Source organism: Miniopterus natalensis, chromosome 7 (genome assembly GCF_054644295.1).
Source record: "Miniopterus natalensis isolate mMinNat1 chromosome 7, mMinNat1.hap1, whole genome shotgun sequence".
Classification (NCBI taxonomy): domain Eukaryota; kingdom Metazoa; phylum Chordata; class Mammalia; order Chiroptera; family Miniopteridae; genus Miniopterus; species Miniopterus natalensis.
The window spans coordinates 1,362,281-1,385,263 of NC_142087.1; positions in this window are offsets into that span (position 1 = coordinate 1,362,281).

The window sequence follows — 22,983 nt, forward strand, 5'->3', positions numbered from 1 at the left end:
AAGTCTGATTTTTAAGCATACCCAGAGGACTCAAGCTTGCAGTTTGGCTCTTTGTTCATAATTAAAGTCAGCTAGGCCGGAAGCACTTCCCAAAGAAGCCAAAGTGCTTGCTGGCCACATTGGAAAATGAACTCTTTGACAGATATTCTAAGGGCTGTCCTGCCCAACTCTGCAGGATTTGGGGCCAACAGAGCTGTGAGGGCTGAGAAGTGCAGGCCCTTTGGGGGGAGCCTCCAGTGTTAAGCCCAGTCCTGCCCCTCCTGGCCTCAGAGTGGGTTGGCCATCATTCCAGACTTGGCTTGAGTCCCAGCTGCACCACTGCCTCGCTGGGAGATCTCAGCCAGGTTACTTAACTTCACCTAGTCCCCTTTTCCTCATCTGTCACATGATTTACCTTTAAGGCAGTGTTTCTCCACTTAACTCACTCGGTTTTGGTGGCATATTTGTATACCACATGTACAATTATTGAAGTTTTTCTTGCCTGGCCTTCTTGACTCAGTGGTTGAGCATCACCCTATGAACCAGGCAGTCACGGTTCGATTCCCGGTCAGGGCATGTGCCTGGGTTTCGGGCTCAGTCCCCAGCAGGGGGTGTGTGGGAGGCAGCCAATCAATGACTCCCTCAGCATTGATGTTTCTCTCTCTCTCCCCCTTCCTCTCTCTGAAATCAATAAAGATATTTTTTTTAAAAAAGATAGCACAAGTATAAAATAACTAATATAATATAACATATAATAGAATCTCCTCTAACACCAGCCTGTGTAACACCAGTAATACACAGACCCAATTTTGGAAAACGTGCTTTAAGGAGTGTGGTATATGACCTCAAATGTCTTTAGCCTGAATATCCTCCAATTATCAGGGCTCTCTCTTTTACTAATTTGAAAAACAAACTGCCTGAATCTTCATTTCACACATTACAGCAAGACTCTGCCCTCTCCCCTGTACCTCTACCAATATTTGTTTGGATTTCTAAAATGCTTATGTTTTCCCAGGCTATGTGAACTACCTGCTTTTTTGATAGTGCCTAGCTCCTAACTGGCAATCTGGGTTCCAAAGAGGCCCAAATTTACATCCCAAACCACTCTTCCAAACTGCAGATTCCTACATCCAGCCAGATTCTTGACAATTCCATATGGATGGATATCTTATAAATACCTCAATCTTAGTATGCTGAAAACAGGACTCTTGATTTTTGCCCTAACCCTGCTTTTCTCCAATCTTCCCCATGGGTGGTGGACAGGGAGGAATCTATTCCTCAAGTTCATATATTTCCATGGGCCTGTTCACTGCAGTATTCCTCACTCAAAACACATTGCCTATCACAAGGTAGGCACTTGTATTGGTCAGCGGAAGAAGCTGTTATACCACAGTAACAAATGACCCCAGATCCTAGTGACTTAGAATAGCAAAGGTTTATTTCTCACTCATATTTATGTCTCTCTTAGCTTAGCTGGGTTTCTGTTTCATGTCTCCTTCATCCAGAATCAGGGCTGAAGCAGTGGCCTCTACCAGGCCATGCCAGTCTGATGGAAATGGAAAAGAGCAATAATGCAACTACATGATGGCCCTTAAAGCTCTTGCTACAGCTCACACCTCACGGGTTAAGACTGAGTCAGCAAGTCATGGAAGTGTAGCCCTACCATGGACTGCTGGAAAATAACAGCATAATATGCTGCAGAGCATGATAAATGTTTATTTAATGTTGACATAATGAATAGAGTCTCACATGCATCTCCAACCATGAGTCTAGGACCTGGATTTCATATGCAATTAGAAAATGGGCTTTATACTCAGGTCATAAGCACATTTGGGACATAGAGCTCATCTACTTGCCTAGGGTATTAACTTCTCACATGGGCCTGGGGTCCTGGCCTCTCATGTGGACAGGGAGTCCTGGCTTCATATGTGGACAGGGGCCCTGGCCTCACACATGCGCCTGGGGTCCTGACCCCAATGTGAACTAGGGATACTGGCCTCACACATGGGTCTGAGGTCCTGCGCTCACCACAAACCTGGGACAAACTTCTCAGTCTCAGATTTAAAGGAAGGCACAGAGCAGGGAGCTGGTGTTCTGCTTTCTGTGGTCATCACTAATCTGAGATGATGTGTCCTGCTGATTCCTGTCATCTGCTTGTTGGCACAGTTCCCCTAGCTTCATCTTGTGCCTCATGAGGTAGGCCCCTGGGTGATCTCTGGGCTTCTCTGATGCTGTGTCTTGAGCCATGGACCTTCCAGAAACCATTGGGAAAGGCCAAGTGCCTATCCCTACTGACCCTGGGAGCCTGTTCTTGGATCAAGACAGAAAGCCCACCTCCATTCTCAGATCTGGCTTGGGAGTCAGAAGTCATTTTAAACCCCCTCCAACTCTCACTCAGGCTGGCTAGTACCATACCTCGCTCTTCCTCTGTGCCCAGAGAGGCCACAGGTTGGCCAGCACTGTGGCCAGGTCCACCTCCTGAGTCCCTTTACTATACCTCTCTCCACGCTGGCCTGGGCCTCTAGCAAACAGCCCAACTCCTACATCACACCCCATCCCCGGGGCCTCAGGAGCAGTGCATGGGGCTGGGGTCTCGCCACGTCCTGTGCACCTAACTGCCCAAGGCTCTCTGATAATACTCATGGCCCTAAGAGGGTAAATGGGACTGGAGGAGCTACTCTGAGCCTTCTGAGGCTTGGTCTTCTGGAAACAAAGGCTCACACTGGGTCCCATCTAAGGGGCCGTCCCTGTCAAATCTTCCCTGAGCTGAGGTCTCCTGCTGGCAGAGGCTGAGAGGGTGGGAAAAGCAGGAAATCAGGACCACATGACAGGTAGCCCTGACAACTCTCCAGGTAGCTGAGGCTGGTACATAACCACAGTGGTCCTCGAGGGTCAGCCGGGGTTTAGGTCTGGGTGGCAGAAACAGGAGCGATTACTACAGATACACCTGCATGGGTGCAAAATGGCACACGTACAAGCCAAGTGCCTTTCCACAGGCTCCTGGTGAAAAAGACGCAGGAGCCCGGCTCAGCGGTCAGAGAACAAAGAGGCTCTCCACGCACTGGCAGTGAGAGATCTCGAGGACATACGGTTACATTAAGAAAAGAAGCAAGGCACAGAACAAGAAAGGGTGGAGTAGACTAGATAGGCTATTTGCTTGCATCTCCTACAGGCATATGCATGTAACAGATACTGAGAGAGCTCATAAAAGTGTCTACAGGGGGCGCAGAAGAGCAGAGTAGACTGGATGGAAGAGTTACTGTTTAGAAGTAAAGTTTTTTAAAAATCATTCTGATTCTTGAAACGTGTAAACAGAGGATGCACAAAGCCACTGATTATCACAGACCTGGAATCTTTAAAGCCAGGAGCACTCACCATCACCCCCAACCCCAGCTTTCCTCCCACACTGAGCACCCCCAACCCCAGTTTTCCAGGCTGGAGTCACGCTTGGGTCTGAGATCATAATGCCTTAGAGCATCTAATTTGTGTGGCAAGAGCGTCCTGCTATCCTGGCTGCAGTCCTGACTGTGGCTGCCCTCCCAGAAGAGGAGAGGACAGTGAGCTTTGTCCTGCTGCAAATGGGGACACAGAGGCCCGGAAACTTGGGGTTGGCTCAAGGGATAGGCTCAGCCAGAGTCCCCAGCTGCTGCCTTGGCCTGCCTGCCAGAGCCCAGATTGCCATGGAGGGCCAGGGCCCGCCTCTCTCCCATCAGTCAAGGGGGACCTTAGAGATCAGTGTGCTGCTATCCTCTCCTGGTCACAGTCTTGTCCCCCTCATACCAGCCACACTTCTGAGCCTACTTCCTCCTCTCTGTGTTTCCCTCTCTACTCGCTCCCTGTCTTCTTGGAGACAATGCAGCCTGGAGGTTTCAGAGACACCTCCAGGACTGCAGCCAAAAGCATTTTGTCCAGAACTCAAAAGGGCTGTCTCCAAAGACATGGGCTTTCCTGCCTGGGAGCTCCAGAGTCTAATGGACACGGGGAAATGCCTTTGTGGTTCTTGGAAAGATTCCACCCCCTCTAAGCACCCCACCAGCACTTGCATAATTAGTGGGCATAAAGGAAGGCAGGACTCTTATCCTTGTGAAGTGCCATCCCCCCATCCTGATGGCCTCCTTAGGCCCAGACCCTTCCCCGTCACACGCACTTTTTGATGGGCAATATGCATATAGAAAACATATATACCTTAAGTGTACAGCTTGACAAATTTTACAGAAAAATACCCAGAAACCATCACCCAGACCAAGCCAAAGAAAAACCCTTTTCTGATTTCCAGCACCATTGGTTCATTTTGCCCACTTTGGGACTTTATGTCTATGGAATTAAACTGTGCATTTTCTGGCTTCTTCCATGCAACATTATGTGAGAGTCACCCCTGCAGTTCAGTCTCACTGCTGTGCAGCATTCCATTGCACTGTTGATTTCCCAATTCTGCCATTTGTCTGAGGCTATGAGAAATAGCACCACTATGAGCGCTCTAGTGTATGCTTTCCAGTGAACATGTATACACATTTCTCTTGAGTATATATATATATATAGGCATGGAATTGCCGTCTCTCAGTACTTTGGTGCAAAGTCTTGCTCTTACTTTGAAGCTGGAGAAAACAGATGGACTATCCACATTCATGATCCCAGTCAGGCTCAGAATGGGAACTTGACAGAACAGCAGTGGAGTGGAGTGGAGGTGGAGGTCACATACCGTAAGGTGCTACTGTCTCTTGCCCTGAAAGGGTGGCCACACCCTTTGTTGACCACAGGTGTGGCTGTAAAGCCCAGTGGGTTAGGGGGGAAGGTTAACAAAGGGCTCTTCCCCCCAAAAAACCATATAGACCTTCCAGCTCTTCCCTTTGGGAGAGGGAATTACTAACTTGATGGATTTGAACATGAGCCATTGATCAGAACTTGACTGTTGCAGGCAGGACCCATGGGCTTTAGGAAGTAGATTCGGTGATCTGCTACTTCTGCATTCACTCCCTGCTCCGTCTCCCAGGGCTGAACAGGCAGGGCAGAGCCTAGCTTTCCAGATGAGGTGGCTTCGGTCTCCTTCCTCACTTCCATTTCCTCTCCACAAAGACACTGAATAAATGAACTTGGAGTCCATTTGCTGCTAGTCCCTTTGGGGGTTCCCTGAGGGTGAGCATAATGGGCAAGAAAGCCTTTGTTACTTATAATTGCTTGGTTATAACAATATCAAAATACCACCAAACACTAGACAGAGGTGAAAATTTTATCTGAATTTTTGTTTTCCTATTTTACAGGAGCCTTACTGATGTGCTGGTGAGGTGTGGAATGGGAAGCATTCTGCAGGCCTATGATTAGGTCTCAGTTTTTTAGTGAGCCTGCACCCCTGGTTGTGTCCCTTACTATTCTGTCTCAGTTGTTTTGTACCCCTTAGGTCAGAGAACAGCTAGAAGGGGCCAGAGTTGGGTATTTCTCTTCCCCAAGAAAGTTAAGCTCTAGTAAATAGTTTCCCAAGGGCAGGCCTTAATAAAAAGAACTGAGTGTTCCAGGTATATTTCAAGGGGTTGCCTTTTCCCTTCCCCCTGCCAGAAGCACAAGGGATTTTTGTCCATCTTCACTGTGAGAACCTGGTCAAGTTTCTGGAAGCAAAATTCACCAAGATATGCAGATTCTACCCTCCCCCCAACCCTGCTCCCAGTTAGGTTTCACTGAGCTCCAGCAATTCATCAATTATAGTTCAGGTTTTTCCTCTCTGAGAACTGGTCGCCAGGAGGTTCCTGCTTAGAGGTTTTTATTCTGGCAACTTGGGATTCTCTGTTTTCACCTGTCTCTCCAGTATGGGGGGCATTGGTTTGCCTTGTGACCTCAGTTCTCTGGTGGATCTAAGAAGAGTTGTTGATTTTCAATTTGTTCAGCTTTTTAAGGATGTAGTGACAATCTTTAAGCTCCTACATGCCAGAACAAAAACACAGAGCCTCTAAATATTGCCAGTGGAAATGAAGTTCTTTTATGGAGCTACAAGGAAGGAATTCTGGGAGAGCCACAGACGGGAGGATGTGATGTAGTGATAAGGTTTATCGAAGATGCTGGAGCAAACACAAAGGACTGTCCTGGGTCCAGCTCCATCCACCATCCAGGAAGCCCCAGACTTGCCTTCATAGGGCCCAAACAAAGGCTAGTGTCCATAAATTCTGCGGCATTGGCTCAGCCCAGCTCAGTTCCTGTCCTCCTTGGGCTAGCTTAGTCTGTTCCTGGCTGGCTCTTGCTGGCACCGTGCCCAAGCCCATGCTTGGAGTTTGGCACAGCTGCCCAACCGCTGGAGGCTGTTAGGGCCGCATGGCTGCTATGGAAAGAGAACTCGAATAGGGGGAGCAAGTGTTACAGGGAAGGGGGGAGGGGGAGAGAGGGGGAAGGGGAAGGAGAGGGAGGAAGGGAGGGGGGAGGAGGGAGAGGGGAAGAGGAGGGGGACAAGGGGGAGGAGAGGGAGGGGGGAGGGGGAGGGGGAAGAGGAGGGGAGAGGGGAAGGGGAAGGGGGAAGGGAGACAAGGGGGGAGGGGAGGGGGAGGGGGGAGGGGGAGGGGGAGGGGAAGAGGAGGGAGAGAGGGGGAGGGAGAGGGGAGGGGGAAGGGAGGGAGAGAGGGGAGAGAGAGGGGGGAGGGAGAGAGGGGGGAAGGGAGAGGGGGGAGGAGGGAGAGGGGAAGGGGAAGGGGAGGGAGACAAGGGGGAGGGGAGGGAGGGGGAGGGGGAGGGAGAAGAGGAGGGAGAGAGGGGGGAGGGAGAGGGTAAGGGGAAGGGGAGGGAGACAAGGGGGAGGGGGGGGGAGGGGAGGGGGAGGGGGAAGAGGAGGGAGAGAGGGGGGGGAGGGAGAGGGTAAGGGGAAGGGAGACAAGGGGGAGGGGAGGGAGGGGGAGGGGGAGGGGGAAGAGGAGGGAGAGAGGGGGAGGGAGAGGGGGAGGGGGAAGGGGAGGGGAGAGGGGGGAGAGAGGGGGGAGGGAGAGAGGGGGGAAGGGGGAGGGAGAGGGAGGGAGAGAGGGGGAGGGAGAGAGGGGGAGGGAGAGAGGGGGAGGGAGAGAGGGGGAGGGGGGAAGGAGAGGGAGGGGGAGGGGAGGGAGGGGGAGGAAGGAAGGGAGAGAGGAGTCGAGCGCCTGCTTTGTTCAACTGGGATTATATTATTTCGGGCTTTAGAAGAACCACACTGTCCTTCAAACTAACCAATCAGTTTCCCTATTCTTCGCAGGCTTGCTTTGGGTCCTTCCCCTATAACCAATCCATTTCCTAGATCTTCCAGGCTTCTGTGGCCCTTATCCAATCTGATTCTTTTCCCAGGCTAGGCTCCGCCCCTTTGAGGTAGCCATCTTGGCTCCCACTGCGCATGCCTCAGAGTAGAAGCCCCTCCCCTGTGTCCTCTCGCGTCTCCTGGGCGCGTGCCCGCGGCGGACTGCGTGCTGCCGCTCCCGGTCCTCCCAGCAGTGCCGGGTACAGACCCTTCCCGGTGCCTTCTGCCTGCGGCGGGGTGGGGCGCCCGGGAGCCTGGGCACCTGCAGCTTCCTGGTGGAGCAGCCTCCGAGCCCCGGTCAGCGCCCTGGCTCATTGTGCTTCATGGTGCCTCACGTCTGACTCCCTTTGCTCCTTCCTTTGTTCATATCTAGCTGCTCACACTAACGAAAGCACTAAGTCTAAATACAATTGAATTTTTTCCCCAAAAAGGAAAATGACCAAGAGGTGGTAAACAAGTCCACAGCTAAATTCAAGTTTAATAGACGCCAGAAGCATCTTTATTCACGTTAGGCAGCATGCACGAGCTCCGTGAGCTACGGTGCAGAAACTCTTCACCCAGACCCTTGGGATCAGCTCCATCTCGTGATCAAAGTTTTTCAAGGCAATACTGCGTATGTGCCATGTATTGGGTACAACCCCAGTGTCTCATTAGCATCGATAGCGCATTCGTTTCTCAGATATGCTTTTCCAAGTTGTGCACCATTAGGCCTGTTTCTGTTTCCCAAAGAGTCTGCTACAAACCTGTGAAAGAACTTTTGGATTTCAGAGCGCTTGGCACCTAGAAACTGCAGAGATATAGTATTGAAGATCTATGCTATCAAACAACATTGTCCACAAAATTCTAGGCAGTGCCATAAGGTAAAGGAATGAGGCAAAAACATTGAAAAGGGAAGAGACAAAATTGTCATTATATTAATTGTCCCATTCAAAACAGTAATAGAGTTGTACTTTTTAAAATTCAGTATTTGTCCATATATCTGACTGTAACATATGAGTGTGACCATGGATATAAGTTTGTGCATGTATGTAAGAATGGGTGACATTCTTTTTTCCTCCCAGATGGAGACCAAGGCGGTGACAGTCTTTGGCTAATAATTTAATCCAGTCTTTCCTGTACTGTTCATTTCTAAGGCTCTCATTCTGTTGCTAAGGGAACAGCCTTTGAAGGAAGGGGAGGTGGAGGGAGGTCTATGGCTGCTTTCTTGCCCAGTTAAGCCTGAAAGGGAAGCAAAAAAGGAACACAAGACTAAATTCCACCCTGGATAACTGTGATTTACTGATTCCATGGACGTGGGCAGCGGTGGGGTGGGGGGAGTATTCTTTGCTAATTAAGGAGCAATCGGGAGACATTTTCTTCTTCAGTGTGGTAAGAACTGTTTGTCTTTAATAAGAGGTCTGTGTTTGTGTTTAATTCAAGAGTTACTTCTGTCCATGCAGATGGATTAAATTTTAAACATGGAAACATCAATAGAATCATTTCAATAAGATACAGAGTAATAATTCTAAAAACTTGGGGGAGAAAGTCTCTTGTGTCTCAGAAGTCAAAAAGATAAAACATTACTGATTTAACTATGTGATTTTTTTTTAAATTTTATGCTTAAAAGCACCACAAATATTGAAAGAGAAAGAAGTCACTAGTTTAAAAAATCCACAACTGGAATGACCATCAGAAAGTGTTATGGGTTGGATTGTGTACCCCAAAAAGGGGGTTGAAGTTATAATCCCCGTTAGAATAGAATTTGGCCTTATTAGGAACAGGGTCTTTACAAAGGTAGTCAAATTCAAATAATGTCACCGGAGTTGGCCCCAATCCAATATACCCCGTGTCCTTAGAAAAAGAAAATTTGGACATAGACACACACAAAGGGAAGAAGGTCATGGGAAGGTAGAGGATTGAGGTGATACATCTTCAAGTCATGGAATGTCAATAATTGCTGACAAACCACCAGAAGCTAGGAAGAGGCAAGAAACCCCTACAGGTTTCTGAGCGGGCACGGCCCTGCCAGCACCTTGATTTCAGACTTCCAGCCTCCAGACCTGTGAGACAATGGATTTCTGTTGTTCTAGGCTGTTCTGTGTTACTCTTGGAAACTAATACAGATAGTTGATAGTATTTAAGTGTAAAAGTTCTTACATATTAGTAATAAAAAGAATGAAAACCCAATAGATAAAATGATTGCAATATATAAATAAATGAGCAAAAATATTAAGTAGGATAGAAATCACCATAAACAAATACTAGAAGTTGGGAGCCGTGCAAACCGAGGGCAAGGCAGTGGGGGGTAGCCATCATCAACTCAAACAATAGTGGGTGCCTTGTCTGGAGAGTATTTACACAACCAACTAAAAGAGAGTTGGTTTTTTATTATCACAATAACTGGAGAGTCCCAAAACTTAAAAAGTTTCTTTTCAGAACAGTTTGGAAGAATGGAAAGATTGAGAGTTGATTTGCACAGAGTCTGAAGACTGCCTGGAAGCAGAATTCCTTCCTGTCCAGAGTCTTGTGTCTGAAAGCCTGTAACAGAATGGGTGAGGCTCACACATATTATGGAGGGTCATCTGCTTTACTCAAGGTCTATCAATTTAAATGTTAATCTCATCTAAAAACTACCTGCACGGCAATATCTAGACTGGTGTTTGACCCAAAACTGGGTGTTACGGTGTAGCCAAATTGACATGTAAATTAACATCATACCATTCAAAATCTTAAAGACTGAAAACAGCAAAGATTTGTTATTTCTCTTGGTGCTGAGGGCTGCCAGCCTGGGTGTGCCTTCCACTGGTTTCAGCAGTGATCATGCATGTAGCAGCAGTCATGGGATGGCTTACCTAGGGTCCGGGAGGCCCAGGAAGACCTCGCTCACATCCAGCAGTTGTTGGTGGTTGTCCACTAGGGCACCTCAGTTCCCCTCAGTGGGGACCCTCCCCCATAGCAGGCTGGACTGGTCTTTGCCATAGCATTTTGGGTTCAGGGGTCTCACAGGGTAATGGCAGAAGCTGTGAGGGTCTAGCACAAGGCCACTCCCCCATATGTTTGTCACAGGCCAGCATTTAAGGGTGAAAACCAGGTCCCAGCTCATGCTGTGGGGAACTGCAGTTATGTTGCAGTGGAGCTGGATACAGCTGGCATGATTCATCTGTCTACATCTGCATCATAAGCCAGCTCCCCCTCTGTGGATAGAAATTCAGCTCATTTCCCATTTCTGCTCTTACAAAGAATGCCCCAGTGGTCATTCTGGACAGTGTGCCAGCATCCTTGAGCAAGTCCTTCTGTAGTGCATATTTGTAGACATGCAGTTTGCTCAGAGCAAGACACTGATGTCTAATTGCCGCTTTTCCTACACCCTCAATCACTCTAGTCATTCACAGACTTTTGCATTTTGCCACTCTGGTGAATGATAAATGACACATACGGTAATTTACATTTTTAGTTGCTTGATTGCTGGGGAAGTTGAAAGTAGTTTCATGTGTTCATAGTACTTTCATAACTGGGAAAATCAACTAAGATATCTACATTTTAAAATACAAAAGTATCACAAAGAAATGGTGGCCTGGAGCACCCCTGCCCCATTATCTTGACCCAGCCTTTACACAGGGGAAAGGGCCCCATTAGTGCATCTTTTCTTGAGGGTGAGGGAGGTTTTTTGTTTGTTCTGAATCTCAACATTTGAGGTGATATCAGAGCTGGAGGAATATAACAACCTCCCAGCCCAATAGCCCCATTTTATGGAGGGAGAAACTGAGGCCCTGGGAAAAGTGCCACCTGGCTATGGTCTCACAGTGCATGACAAACTAGTGCCCAGGACCCAGATCTTTTGACTCTTGTGAATAAGAAAGACAGAAAGGGGCCAAAGAAAAGAGGAAAGGCTTGCCTAAGGTTGGCCTGGCCTTCCCCATCTCACCCAGAGGTCAGGGAAGTATGTCCTACATAATGTCTGTGAAGGCTCCTGAAGAATCTCACAGAAATTACAACAGATGGTTCTATAAGTGACATATCCAGTACCATCCCCTAAGGGCAAAGAGCTTGTCTCTAAGACAAATCAAAGGTCTACTCCCAGGGCACTCCTGGGGACAAGTGTGCTTGACACCTACTGTCTCTGGTGCCCTGCCCCGCAGACCAATGCTCAGAACCCGGGGGTGTACTCAAAGCCTGACCAGAGGGGGGCAGTGGAGTGCAGCAGAGGAATGTGGAGTCCTGGTTCTGCTGGAAACCTCTGGCAGGCAGGAAGGATGGCGGTGCCCTCAGAGTCACGTTTTAAGATCAGGGCAGAGCCAAACTCAAGACAGGGCTAAAGTCCCACAGAAAACATCTTAATAAGTCCCCATACTTGAAAGTGTCTAGCTTAGCTAAACGAACACAGTTGGATGTCCCTGCGGCTCTGGATCTGATCGCTGTTTCTGTAGCTCAGCGGTGAGGACCTTGTGTGTGCCATACCTATTTTTACACACTGGAGTTAGCCTCTGGGAGGAGTGCAGAGACACTACCATGGAGACCTAGTACAGGAGTGGGAGGTGCCAGGTTTCCGTGCCGCTTCTGCTACAGAGCTGTTAATAAGAGCAGAGCATTTACGGAGCGTTCCAGCACTTAGTAGGTGCCCTGCAGCCTCCTCGCTACTGTTCTCCCTGAGCTCTCGGTGCATGCATCGCATGCACAGTGAGAACCAGTTTTGCTGTCTCTTTCCCTCCGTGCCAAGTGCGTATAATTGATTGACCCAGTTCCACGTAAAGATGATGCAAAGCCCTTGTGTGTGCCTTCCCTCCCCGGTGGCCCTTTCATCCCGTTGCACAATGAAGTTGGGTTGCATGAGCCCAGAGGCCTGAGCCAGCACATAATTCAGTACGTCCAGGCCTTTCTGCTGCCTCTTGAGTAACTGGCCTTTGACAAGGCAGGGGAGGGGATCCGTGAAGACCTTCCTGCCAGGATCAAGGCTCCAATATGTGCGACGCTCCCTTTGGCCACCTCCTTCTCACTCCTGCCTGGCCCCGTCGGGGCCACTCCATCCCAGATCCTCAGTGCAGAGGCTCCAGGCACAGCCCAGGGAGAAAGGGCCTACGATGAGCAGAGCCTCTGTGGTCCTCTAGGGAGGGCAGACTCTCTGCCCCACCCCCTGCAAACTGAACTCCCCCAAACCCTGGCTCCTTAAGGGCTGACACTGAAGTCAAAATTAGATGTGGAACTTAAGAGTAAAGCAAAATAAAAAAATAAAGTAAGCTAAAAGGGTAATCAAATTTTAAAGTTAGAGATTCAATCCCATGCAGGATGAATTATAGGCTCTACAGGTACACAGGTTATTTTATTTTGTTTTATTTTACTTGTTTTGACTATTGCAAACTTTTATTATAGAATGCCAGAGATGGAAAAGCACATGTAGGAAAAAAATAGAAATTGTTCAATTGTCTATTAAGTATGCTCAGTTTCATGGCTGAATGATCAAATTTCAGAAGCTACCCCCTCTCTTTTTCTTTCTTTCTTTCTTTCTTTCTTTCTTTCTTTCTTTCTTTCTTTCTTTCTTTCTTTCTTTCTTTCTTTCTTTCTTCTCTCTCTCTCTCTCTCTCTCTCTTCTTTCTTTCTTTCTTTCTTTCTTTCTTTCTTTCTTTCTTTCTTTCTCTCTCTCTCTCTCTCTCTTTCTTTCTTTCTTTCTTTCTTTCTTTCTTTCTTTCTTTCTTTCTTTCTTTCTTTCTTCTTTCTCTTTATTTATTTATTCATGCATTTATTTATTATTTATTTATTTATTTATTCATTGGTGCACAGTTTATTTTAAATGGAGTCCTTTGCTCAAATTAATCTCTCTCCACTTCTTGTTTTAACTTAACCAAAATCCCAGTCCATTCAGGGAGTCTTGCCCTTTTTCTGAGTCTGTGTCCATCTCTGTGTATCTAGAAGGAATTGACATGAGCCTGGGCAATCATCCTGGCCCCCACTCTAGGGTCATGGAGATTTGGAGACCAGATGCGTGTTCAGGTGACTCTAGGTGCACACCATCTACCCATCATCTTTTGGAAGCGGAGAGGAGTGAGGCCACCTCATGGGACAAGAGAGAAATGAGAACCCACAGACAGCTGTGTGTGCCAGGATACTTCACAGGCAGGTACTCTTTTGGAGAGTGCCCTATCACTCTGAGGTGTTAAGATCCAGACTCCAAGTGTTGACAGGAAAAGGCAGACCTCCCTGAAAAGCAGGATCCTAGGATGGGGTCTTCAGTGACAGCATAGCAGGGGACATAGCAGACCCATCCAGCAGCATCACTCTGTCTGGGAACAATGGCTGTGCAACTATTGGTGCACTTTGTTCTTATTATAAAAATAAAGAGCGGTAAAGAGGAATGGAAGTGCAGACACTGGTGCTGAGAAGCATAGCTCTCCCAAACCAAATGAGCTGAGCGAGATGGAAATGGCTGGGGTGGAGGGGCTGCATGAAGAATGTCTGGGGTCACTCACTTGGACTCTGGACCGCAACCCGCAGTTGGATGCCAGTATGAAGGCAAAGAGCAAAACAATAATGCAAGACAGAAATGCTGGAACGTGTTGTCAAAGATCATGTCTAAAAACGGAGGTGACCTAGGGATTCTGTCCTGTTCTCTGGAAATGGACTCCCACCACGCCCTACCCCCTCACAGACAAAATATCGAAGCCTATTGGGCAGTTTGCGGTAGCGCAGTGCCTTCTTCAGAGGGCATGGAAGTGGCTTCACTTGGCTTCACCTGAGGTCAGCATCTGCGATGGTTCAAAGCCACATGCATTTATGAAGATCCCCAAGTTTGTGTACCTCTTGATTCCAACTGAGCTTTCTCTTCAGACACTTGCCTACCCTGCGTCCCTCACACTTAAAACACACATATGCCCAGAGTTATGAATTAGGGGATTTAATCCAGTCTCTCCAGCTACACTAAGGCTGTCTCTGCCTGGGCTGGAGACAGTCCCCTGGAGGTCGCAGGTGAGACCCTGTCACAAACATCCTGTGGGCTGAACACAAAAGCCTATTGGGAATGGTCAAGCAGTGCCCCAGTCGCAGGAGAAAGAGAAAAGCAGGAGAAAGAGAAAAGCAGGAGCAGCTGCAAGTTGCAGTGCCCAGGTCAATCAGAAGGGAGCAGCTGGGCAGGCCTGACATTAGATTTTCCCATTTTTTCAAAAAGATAAAAATCAGGAATTTTACAGAAAATCAGAAGTTTTAAAATTGTAACAAGGTCAAACAAAGTGTATCTGTGAGCTGGAAGTTTGCATGGGGCTGGGGACAGAGACTGAGGTGTTCTGACTTACTGGTGTCCCTGTGGTGTCTGGCATGTCATTGACATTCAGCAAATAATTCCTGGATGGATGGATGAATGAATAGATAAATGGATGGATGGATGATGGATGGATGAATGGATGGGTGAATGAAAGGTTTGGCAGGATGCCCGGTTGCCATGGGGTGGGAGGTTTGTTTACCCGTATCCCGTGGGATAACACGGTGTCCAGTGGGAGCATGCCCATGGAGGTGATGGACATGAGGGTTGGCTGGCAGCTGAAGCAGCAAGGAGCCGGGGTAGGGTCAACTTTAGGGGCCCCTATTGACCCTCCAGTTTTCCAACAGCTTCCGCTCCTTAAGCCCTCCCATTGTGGTTTAACACAAACACAAGGACCTGAGTTAGCACAAGCCATTGTGAAAGGAATATCTTGTACACCCAACACCGCCTTGTGCAACTTTTCCCCAGAAGCCTCAGTCCCAAGAGGCCACGCCAGCAAGGCAGGCTCTGGAGGCTGGCCAACCCAGGGAGTTGGGGGTGGCTTTCTGTGCTCAGGACTTCAGAGTCCTCTGCCTTTAGCCTGTCTGCTAAGGAGAATGAGGCTGTTCACCTGTGTCTGAGCACGCTATGCTATGGACATCCGTGTCCCTTTGATGGCATGCAAGACCTGCTGTGTTTGTTTGCACATCACTGCAGTGTGTGTGTGCGGGGGGGGGGGGGGGCGTGCACATGTGTACAAGCATCTCGTGTCAGTGTATGTCTCTGTGTGTGCAAACAGCCCTATTTACGTGTATTTGTTTGTGAAGAGCACAGTATGGATATGTGCATGCCATTGTAGGTGTCCCGCCTGCAGTGTCTCCAGGCATGTGTCCACAGGCTGTGTGTACACCTCAGTGTGTGGGTGCACCCTGTTCTGTGTGAGGGAGAGAGTATGTGTGCACATCCTGCTGTGTGTGCCTGTGTGCACATCCCCTGGGCTGGGGTGTGCCTGTGGGCCTGCCCGCTCTCCTGGCGGGTGAGTGTGCCCTGGCCTCTCTCAGCTGCCCTCCCAGGCCTGCCCTCTGACTCTGCAGCTGCAGGAGGCAAGCTGGGTGGCTCTGCGTGCCCTAGACCTCAGGCACCAAGACATACCCTCAGGCTGAGGGCTCCGGGTGGAGCGCCCCGCCCAGGAGGAAGGTCGCCGGGGCGCCCGGGCGCGCACGTGGGCTGGAATTTGTACATTCCATTCATAACTCTCCCGCCGGCCCGCGGGGGCAGTGAGGACACAGCCCAGAGGCGTCGCCAGCCAGAGGAAACAGGCTGCTTGCAGCTCCCACTGTGAGCTTCCAGCGCCCAGACGCCCTGAGCACGTGAGCAGTTCCTCCGGCAGCCTGGCGTGGCTGCTGCACTGGACCATAGGACCCGGTGCTGCCAGAGACTGAGGACACTCTCAGGCGACCTTCATGGTTGTGGCTGGAAAGGCGCCACGGTGCACCAGGCCCCCAGGGGCGGCGAGAGTCAGAGACAGCCAGGGTGCTTTTGGGCAACAGAAGCGCCCCACGGGCCCCTTGAGTGGTAGGTTTTGTTGTCACTCCCATTTTACAGATGGTGAAACTGAGGGTCAGAGAGATGAAGTAGCTTCATGTATTCATTCTCTATGCTGGTACCTCCTCCTCCGTTACCCGCATCTCCTTTAGCCAGTCCAGTCTTCCCCCAAAGCCTCCTTGGTGCCCCCTGCCCATGCTCTTGGCCTTGTATGTGCTGTCTCACTTGCTCTTGGGGGATCTAGTCTCCCCAGCTGAAGTGCCTTCCCCGAGGAAAGGGCCGGTAGGCAGTGGGAGTTGAGGGTGGGGCTGGGGTCTAACTGGTGGGAAGTTCAGTCCTGTGGGACGATGAATCATGACCCCACTTGAAGCAATGGCAATGAGAACAGGAGAGGGGCAGAATCTGATTTGGCTCTAGGCTGGCAGGGACTCAGGTCTGGTAGAGAAAGGGGTATGGTTGAAGGAGCCAGCCAACATGGCTGGGACAGGTGTGCCAAGATGCTGTCGGGACAGCTGTTGCTGTGTCCCAGAGCTGAGCAGGGACAACATGGAGAAGACAACTTAATTCCAAGTTGTCCCGATGGCCCTGGCCAAGGCTGGGGACAGAAAGCATGCAGGCTCTGGCAGGGCAACTCTGGCTGAAGGAGCAGCATGAAGAAAGGCTGTGTGTGTGGAGTGGGGGGCTTGGGGGGACAGGGCACTGCATGGGCCTTAACCAGCCAGAAGATGGGGGAAAACTGGATGGTGGATTGCAGAGGCCAGCCTTCAAAAGCCAGAGAAAAGAGTGACGGCTTCACCTGTCTACTACAGTACTTCATCCAGGCTGGTGGTCGGTGTCTGTTCAATCATCAGTTCATATCTGCCCCCTGGATTAGCCTGCATAGTGCAGAGTAGGCACTTAGAGGTTCAGTGACTGGCGGAAGAAGGTGCTAGAGTAGTCTGGGCCCTATAGTCCCTACTCAGTCAACCAAGCAGCAGGCCAAGGCCACAGGTGAGGACCTCTCCTGGGCTAGCAAGCCTGGGAAGGTAACTGATAGTCATTTCAGCAGGTCACCCTGTCTGGTCAGTCTTTCTGCTCCTGAACCCATTCACTCTGCATGACCTCAGGCAGCCACTACGTTTTGCTCAGCCTCAGTGGGCAATGGTGGTCCTGGTGTCTCCGTTATGGGGTTGCTGGAGGAGCTGACAGGAACCACTCCATCTTCCTCTCTATTTCCTTATCACAATTAGTTCATCTGGACCCATTCTTCCAGGCCAGAAACTAAATCTCCTTGGTTTGTGCTCACAAAGGCTCTCAGCAGTTTGGAGTCGTGGTTCTCAAAGTGTAGTCCAGAGAGCCCTGCAGACCAAGACCCTCTCGGGGAGTTCGAGGTGAAAACCACTGTCATGATAGTGTGAAGATGTTATTTCCCTCTTTCGTTCTCTCATGAGGGTACAGGAGCATCTTCAGGAGTGACGTGTAATGGCATCGTAGCTCTGACAGCCCATGAGATGGGTGCTGTGCGTTCTTGTGCTTTAAAGCCTCTAGGTTCTATGGCCTGGCCAAGTGGCTCAGTCGGTTGGAGCACCATCCCGTTCACCAAAAGGCTGTGGGTTTGATTCTCAGCCAGGGCACATGCCTAGGTTGCAGGTTCAAATTTTGGTCGGGGTACATACAGGAGGTAACTGATTGATGTTTCTCTCCTCTCTCTTTCTCTATCCCTTCCTCTCTTTCTAAAATCAATAAAAACATATTCTCAGGTGAGGATTTTTTTTAAAAAGTCTGTCAGTTCTAATTTCAAATATGTGGAATAAAAGCTCATCAAAGTCAATAATTTTTTAACGAATTAATTAAGAATGTAAAGGGATCCTGAGACCAAAACGTTTGAGACTCGCTGATTTAAACTGGGCTCAAATCCAGGTTCTGTCCCTGAATGACTATGAGCCTGGAGCAAATTCCTTTGAACATGTGAAACCCCAGTTCTTCTTCTTAAAAATGGGAAAGTGGCACCTTCTCCCTGGGAGGCGGATGGGAGATGCTGGGGACAAAACCCAGCAGTGCGCTCAGTGGGTAAACCCAGGCCGTCTCTGTGTTGCTGAAGCCTGTTCCTCTGGAGGAAGGCTGCCAGCTCCTTGGCCTGCGCTCTTAGGACCCAGCGCCCTGCGGTGTGTGGAGGGACTCTTAGCAGCTATTCAGAGTCCAGCAAACAAGACCAAGTCAAGCCCCTACCCTGGAGCATTCATCCAGCCTGGCACCTTCCCCAGGCCGGCACCCAGCCAGCTCCCTGAGCACACATTTTCCTACATGTCCAAGGTGTGAGAAAAGTAACACATTTGTTGCTGATCTTGTTGGAAAAGGCCTGGTTTTAAAAAGAAGTGTGTTTTGAATTTGTTGTGAAGTACATTCTGTAATTCCTGACCAAAATACCAACTGACGTAAAAAAGAAGCTCCTTCACGGAAAAAATATTTTACTTGGAGATGGACCCCTGGATGTTTGTGAGGTTATGAAGTGCCTCTTCCCCAAGCTGGAGCTGAGGGCCAAGCGCCCTCTCCAAGCCACGGAATCAGCTTTGATTGCCTGGGCTACTGCTTCAGAAGGGGACAGGGGCAAAACGTCCAAAGAAAGCCACAGGCTGAAAAAGGCCTGGTTGATGAGCTTTTATTTAACATACTCTCTTCCAACTGAAAAAAAATTCAGTTTAGTGGCCAGTTACAAAATAAATATACAAAACCTTGCGGCTTGCCAAACTCCCCAAAATAACTATAGCAAAATATATTGGAGAAAAGATCCCATTCACAATTCAATAAGAAATTAGGAATCGTAGGGATAAGCCAAACAAGGAAGCACACACAGGACAGCAGATGGCAACTCTTACCTGAGAAATACAAATTATTTCATCAATAGAGATATGACATGTCCCTGGATAGAAAGACGTGATAGTGTCAAAAATTTTCTAGCAAGAAATATTTGAAAAGGGAAACAGGTGGGTGGGGAAATGAGATTATCAGATACGATAGCTAAAATCTTTTGGCCATTAAATTCCTGATGCAAAAACGGAATGGAACAGAAAATCTACATGTGAACCTGAAGTTATGTAAATATTTAATATGTGAAAAGATGACCTTTCATATCAGTGGGGAAAGCATTTTTTCCATAAACAATTTTGGCAAATGGCCAAACCCTTGAAATTAAACAAAGTTAGACTCCTATTTCTTGTTCTAGATGGATTAAAGGTTCAAAAGAAAAATGAAACCATAAAAACACTGGAAGCATATTTCAGTGAATACTTACGTAATCTTGGGGGTAAGGGAAAACTTAATAAATATGAAACCAAAGATTAAAACAATAAGGGAAAAGGTAAATGGATTTGATCTGGAAAAAAATTAAAACTTCACTGTGTCAGTAAACACACACAAATCTTCTCTTTAGATCTTCCCATAAATAATTACAAATATGTGATTTCAAATGATGCTAGGAAGAAAAGTTCTTGATTATAGGTGGTCCTTGGATGAGTCTTTTAAATTTTAATGGTTTTCTATTCATTTTAAGATCTATTTGAAAAGAACTGGTTTCCCATTTATGGGACAGCTATGATATTTCCTTTGGAATAAATGCATCTAAGAAGGGAGTTGATTTGAAGAACACAGCTAATGACATACAGCTAGTTCAAGTACACGGCAAAAATCATGGCCTTGACAAGGGAAATGCCTGCACCTTGGGAGGTGCTCCTGCAGGCGAGGGGCAGCCTCGGAGGGCTTTGCTGGGCTGCGTTTCAGGACTCCCAGGAGGAAGCACTGAGAGGGCAGGGGATGCCCAGGAAGAGCTGAGGCGAATGGGGAGATTGAGCTGGGGCTGGAGAGAAGGGTCAGTCTGGGGGGCATGAGAGCAGTCAAGGCAGTGGAAGTGGAGGGGAAGAATGAGGGCACCTCAGCTGTGCAAAAACCTTTGGAGGGGATCCCTTGGCTTCCAGTGGGGCTTGGACAGGGCAGCAACTAGAGGCACAGGCTCTGCTGTAGACGAAGGTTCGAATCCCCGCTCACCTTCCTAGGCAAGGCACCGAATCTCTCTGTGCCTTGATTTGCTCAGGTGCACGACAGGGACCAGGAGAGCGCTCACCTCGTGGGGCGCTGACCGTACCTCAGCTTCCTCCCCCGTGAAGTAGCGTCACACAGGGCCCTCACTGGCGGGCGTGCAAGCACTGCGAAGTGCTGTGCAGCGCACACTCCCAGGCTTCAGCTTACTCTCCCTGCGTGCTGCGCCTCTCCGGCCGGCCTGCATCCCCCCTGCATTCCGCCCCCTCGGCCATCCTTTCCGAGGTCCTCTCTAAGGCTCCCACGGTCCCTTCACCAGGGCTTGGGACACTCCAGTCGTGGAAGGACACGACCAGTGCCCTACGGGGGCGGGGGGGGGGGCTGGCCACCCTTCAGTGGCCGGCTTAGAAAGCTGTCCAGAGCTGGATTAAACTAGAACCGGCTTCGCTGACCAGAAAGAGACTCAAATACTTTGCTAACCCTGGAAGTGATGGAAAGTGCAGAAGGTGTGTGAGCAAGGAAGGGGCAGGATCACCCTGAAGAGAGGAATCTGGTCACAGGTAGTGCTTTTAAAAGAGCCATAACCTCGTCACCCAATCTTTCTGTTACCAAGCAGCCTCTGTCTATTCCTTTTCTTTTCTTTTTTTAAAATATATCTTTATTGATTTCAGAGAGAGAGAGAAGCATCAATGATGAGAGAGTCATTGATCAGCTGCCTCCTGCACGCCCCCGACTGGGGATTGAGCCCGCAACCCAGGCATGTGCCCTGACCGGGAATCGAACCCTGATCGCCTGGATCCTAGGTCGGTGCTCAGCCGCTGAGCTGCGCCCAGACAGGCTCCTTTCCTTTTCTTTCCTTCCCTTTTCCCCAGTCTCTCCCTCTCTCCTCTCCCATCCTTCCACGCTTCCTTCTCTCCCTCTCTTCCTCCCTCCCTTCTTTTCTGGGTATTGGGCAGGGGAAGGGGGTCTGTTTTCAAATAAATACAGTTTAATGCTAGTGTTGATAGCAACACTGCAGCAACTCATGACCCAATCTCCCTACCCAGACATTGCAGAGGCAATGCTTGTGAAACAGCAAAGTTTCAGCAGTGTTGCAAATTAGACTGTTGCTCAATGGCCCATCAGAACCCCTCCAGTCCCACTGTGTGAGAGCAGCTGGTGCCACAGACGGACAGCTGTTTCATTCCTTTCTCCGCCCCTGTGCCCATGCTCCATCTCCAGCACTAGCCAGCAAGTGGAAGAGCCTTCTGAGAAGTGGTAAATGATATACCCATGGGAGCCGGGACACACAGGAGCCTTGCATCTGGGACTATAGTTGTCCTTCTGGCAAGGGAAGCTCTCCAGATTGCTGAAAGCTGCGAGCATACACTCACTCCTTTGTAGGACAGCCAGACTACAGGATCAGAGGACCCCACCCTCAGGACAGCAGAGACCCAACAAAAGTAAAGTCCATAGGCCACAAGAAAGTTGGCAAGAAATGGTTTGCTCAAGTAACCCTCCTCTGAAGAGGCAGAGAGAGAAGAAGAGCCCATTCACTCTGCCTGCCAACAAGCACCATGCCCAGACAGCCCACAAGCACCATACCCAGATAGCTCTCTCCTCATTTAAGTGATAATTTGGGTGGGGGTGGGAGAGGGGGTCTCTGCAAAGATCAGAGAAGACTGAAGACTGAAGAAATTAAGAAAGTTGTCAAAGAACTACACTCAAAGGGGAAAAGCATATTTGTTTAAATGACCTACAAAAAACAAAATGTAGATTTCAGAAAGCATTTGGGAAGCAATCTCAATAAAATTCTAGAACACTTGGGAATCCATGGAACAAGATATAAATGATAAGACAATAAGCTGAGATTAAACGGGAGATGCTGAGAGGCAGGCAGAAATAATAAGGGACATGGACGGACATTTATGTACAAATAATTTCAAACTTCTAGAAAAATTGCAAGAATAAGAATAGTCTAAAATATACCCATTTATTCTTTACCCAGAGTTACCTACTGTTAACATTTTGCCACATGTTAACATTTCCTTTATCCTCCCCCACCCCCTATCTCCATCTCTATCTCTCTAAGTTATAAAAAAAACACAGTCTGTAAAATGTGACATTGAATTAATGTGCCTCTCTCAAAAAAATAAAGCATTTTGCTCAAGATCATTAGGAAATGGGGAAAGGAGGTGCTGGCAGACAAAAGACAGCAACGTTTTGGAAGATGGAAGCAGGCGGAATTGAGATCACTGGGCCCAGGTAGTTTCTGAATTTAGATCATGTCTCATTTTAGGAGATATGATGCATACACCCTATTTTGTGTAGCTCTTTTCAGGGTTTGGGGTGGCACCCATAATCAAATTCATTAACATTCCTATGGTCACAATCATGAATATTCATACCAAGTAGGATAAATGAAGGTAAATAAATTACTTCAGTCAGTTCCCGTCAAGTCTGGCCACTACATGAGTTCAGATCAGTTGAGGGTATTCTGGCAAATAGTTATGAGTAGAATGTCCATTTCCAGAGCTTTGTGGACACTGGAGACGCAGACGGGGGACTGCGGCCCAACCCTGACAGAGCCGATTCCATGCTGAAATTAAGCCTCGGAAGAGAGCAAAGGGTGCTGGTGCTGGCCCGCTCCACAGAACCAGGTGGCCCAGCGGTGGGAGCGACCGGCACGCCTGGGGGAGTGCATTTCCTGGGACCAGAAGCTAAAGGACTGCTTGAAAGGTTTCGGAGTCTGCCCTAGAACGATTGGCTTCCCCACTCCTCACGTCCAGTCTGTACTCCACCTGGAACACCCAGTTCGCATTCCTGGCAGGAAGTGGAGGAAAAGCTTCCCTGAAGAAAAGGCATTAACCTGCAACCTGAAAGCCAGGTGAGAAGAGGAAAGCAAAGAACAGTGTGGCCCAAATGTGGGTACCAGGTAGTGGGCAGGGTCATTTAAAAGAGCAAGCAGGCCCTGGCTGGTAGTTAGAATGTCGGCCCATGTACCCAAGGGTCTCTGCTTCAATCCCTG